This window comes from Perissodus microlepis, chromosome 11, assembly GCF_051167445.1.
Source record: "Perissodus microlepis isolate ML-2025 ecotype Zambia chromosome 11, ASM5116744v1, whole genome shotgun sequence".
In the NCBI taxonomy this organism is placed as follows: domain Eukaryota; kingdom Metazoa; phylum Chordata; class Actinopteri; order Cichliformes; family Cichlidae; genus Perissodus; species Perissodus microlepis.
The window spans coordinates 8,235,610-8,239,393 of NC_140471.1; the positions used below are offsets into that span (position 1 = coordinate 8,235,610).

The 3,784-nt window shown below is 38.2% G+C and overlaps 1 pseudogene across 1 annotated transcript; it reads left to right on the forward strand.

Moving 5' to 3' along the window:
• The first annotated feature begins 223 nt into the window (after positions 1-223).
• On the forward strand, positions 224-2,993 carry LOC146377181 (uncharacterized; annotated as a pseudogene). The gene is made up of 3 exons (XR_014801685.1): positions 224-370; positions 835-968; positions 1,104-2,993. The product of XR_014801685.1 is annotated as an uncharacterized LOC146377181 (transcript).
• Positions 2,994-3,784: the final 791 nt, after the last annotated feature.

Sequence of the window (3,784 nt, forward strand, 5' to 3'; positions counted from 1 at the left end):
GTTCTATGAACTGAATATGACAATAACCTTTCTTAATTTAAGGAACACTTCTATGATACAGGATACGTTTCTTGGCATCTGAAAACAGTTCAAAGAAAAATTTGGCGAAGATCTGCGGTGCCACAGAATAGCTCTGTAGACCTTTTTCCAGGAGGCCCAAATTTCCAAAGGACTGTTAATGTTGACAGGCAGCTTGATGGGGATGCTTGCCAAGAGGTAATATCTTTGCTCAATCATACTACAGAAAATTGCCTGATTTTCTAGAAGATGAGAGAGGCATTTCAAAAGCTTGTTAATGAGACAGGCAGAAGTGCTGAAATCCTCTCTATCTTCCCAAGATTCCTGTATAGTAAAGGACTAGTGAGTTTGAAATGAGATATTTGAAATAGCTTGACATTTCAAAGTATTTGTGTTGTTTAATATCTTCTCTCCCAAAGGTGTAACAAGATTTCATTTACCTGTTTGATGACGAGACATCCTCTAGACTGTTTCAGAAATGGGACGATGAGCTAAGCAGCTCACTTCAACACTAGAGATGCATCACTTGGTGCAGTCGGCAGAAAGTCCTCCAGGAAGTGATCTTGATGACTCAACAAGTAAGTTGTTTCTTTTTCTTGTTTTGAAGCATTTGCCATAATTTCAGGTACAGCTGCTTCATTCATGATTTTTGCGATCATATGATTAATATTAGGAAATGAGAACACCTGTGAGACAGTTTTTTTTTTCCCCTTCGATGTTATTTGTTTGTTCAGTGAATTGCTGAAAGATTAATCTGATTTTTGGCATAAATATGAACAAGAGTTTTCAGTTAATCCTGTCACTCATTGTCCTCAGCCTACGACCAAGAAATGGCTTCCTTGCTGTTGCTGGTACATCTACTTCCACCATCTCCAGGGGAACAAAAGTCTCAAAAAATTAGTGCAATTAGTGCATGCGAGGCAATTGGGAGACTTGTACTCTTTCATGAGGTAATCATATTATTAAGGTGGTTAAAATAATTTATGTCACCTTTGTAGCCATATATAAATAATAACATAAAATACTTTACTCTGGCTGCAAGTTATTCTCATGTCTAATGTTGAGTTTCCTTATCTTAAGCCTAGTCGTGCTGCAGTTTGGGGGAACATCTCCGTAATCAGCAGGGTTGGCAACCATACCACCGCGCTGTTGACCATCAGAAGAGGAAGTCTGACAGTGTCCATATCACCATAGCTAAGCATCTCATCCAATACAATGCAAACCACTCCCTTGGGGCATTTGATGAACTTTTCAAAAGACATTTTGTGTTCAATATGTCTTATGATGCTACATTGGAGAATTTTTACACATTCCTGCAGACAACAGTGTATTGTGTAACATTAATATGGGCAAAATGAGAGAGTCACCCAGATTTAAGATTTGAGAGCCAGACTGCTTAACCAGCCACTACCGCTCTCACTCAGGGAGTGAGAAGTTAAAACTATGCTGACTTGTTTCATTTATCAGAAACTGTATCCCAACAATCAGCAGTTGATTTCACATTTAAGAGTTGAACATGGTTAATATCCTAGGCCCAAATTAAAATTGTTTTGTCCTCAGCAAGGCTGTAGGTTTCAGTTCTTGACATACGCAGGTTTCCGAAAGCACCTTAACAGTGGCCATGTGTGCAATGTGTGCCTCCATTGTGGCCAAATTACAGGGGAGTGGGATTTCCAATAGTTTGGTGTCCTCAATTGTAGGATACTTGGACGAACTAACAAGTGAAATTTACTCACAAGAAAAGCATACTGCCATTTATGCTTTACTTGTAACTGATCCCAGCATATCTGGGATAAATCAATCTTTTGACAAATTTGAAAATATTTTCACAAATCTGAATACAGAATGGAAACTAAATAAATACTTCAACCAAAATGGGGAGTTGAGCACCCAGCTGAAATAACACTGGGAGTGAGATATGACAACAGGCAAAATCCAGTACTTATGATCAAGTACTGTAAGTGATACTTTTATATATGGACCAATTTTAGAAACACTGAGGTTAGTGTGCAGAAATCCAGACATTTATGTGCTCTTAAATGAGTGTAGACCAGAACCTAGTACTTACACTGACTTCTCTGATGGAAGTTATTTTAAAACTCACTCTTCGTTTTCAGCCAAAAGACAAGCATTACAAATTCAGCTACGCTATGATGACTTTGAAACAGCCAATCCCCTTGGCTCCAAATGTAGAATTTCCAATTTATAAGAAACTTGCCCCCCAAATTTATTTTGGTTTTGAATAGCATTCATTTGGTATCACTTTTTCACATGCAAACTCTGCACAAGTACGGTTTTGATGTTACACTGGAAACATTGATCAATGGTATAAAAACACTGGAGAGTCAAGGGCTAGGTCTTCCATTTGAGGAGCAGGTATATGGTACAACCTCACAGATCACTGGAGATAATCTATGAATGCACACAGTTCTTGGTTTTAATTAGTCATTCAGTAGCAGTCATTTCTGTCACCTTTGTTTGATTTAGAAGAATGATCATCAAAAAGGTACACAGTGAGGATGATCCTTCCTGAAAAAGATGTGTTTGAAATGCATTGCCAGTCTCTGTAAGAAAACCCACAATTGAAGGCTTTATAAGGGTTGAAAAAAAATTTCACACTACATTTACTTAAGTATATGCAGTTTGTAATAACTACTCATTTGATTTAATGCATGATCTTCTTGAGGGTGTAGCTTAGTACGACATCAAATAGCTTTTTTGAATATCTCATACAACTCGTCATGTCAGAACATGACTTGCTTTCCAGGATTTATGTTTTGATTATGGATCTTTAGAACAAATAAAAAAGTCCAACAAAGATTATTTCGGAGAGGGCATTGGTTTGAATTATATTCAGATGCTGTGTCCTGTTTGAAACATCCCATTGTTGTTTGGTGACAATATTCCTGCAGGAGACAAAAACTGGAATTTGTTGTTATGATTACTTCAAATAATGAACATAGTTTTCGCACCATCTCTGGATATATATAAATATATATATATATATATATATATATATATATATATATATATATACATATATATATATATATATATATATATATATATATTAGGGGTGCAACGATATTCATATCGATATTGAACCGTTCGGTACAGTGCTTTCGGTTCGGTACGCATATGTATCGAACAATACAAAATTTTTAATTTATTTTATCAACTTTCCTTCTGACGATGCTTTCTGTGTTGAGCGCTCAGTGGATCTGCGCTGGACAGTGCAGCCTAGGTGGAGTAGTCGAACGCAGATTCACTGAGCGCAGGGCAAGCTAGCGAGACAGAAGTTAAGCTTTTCTTGCAACATGGCAAATTGAACCTCCCCCACCCTAATTCAGATGTGGCGTTTGGAACTATTTTGGTTTTCATGTGACCTATGACCCTGAAGGTAAGCGCGTCATGGACAAAAGTAAAACAGTATGTCGGATGTGCCACGCAATGCTCAATTACATTGGTGGGAACTAGTGCGTTAGCGCAGTTAGCTCGTTAAGGTGTTGGCCGTCCAGCCCCACGCACGGGGCGATCCGCAGTAGCTCGTTAACGGAGATTTGCCGTGTTGTGGCGTTAACGTCATTTCAGATTAACGCTGACAGCACTAGTGGGAACACAATGAATATGACTGCACATTTACACCGACATCATCCTAGTGCAAAGACAAGTGGAAGCAGACAAAAACAACAAGCATGCATGCTACAAACTTTACCCGAGTCATTTAGACAGCCGTTAGCACATGATTCTCCTTATGGGGACCTGA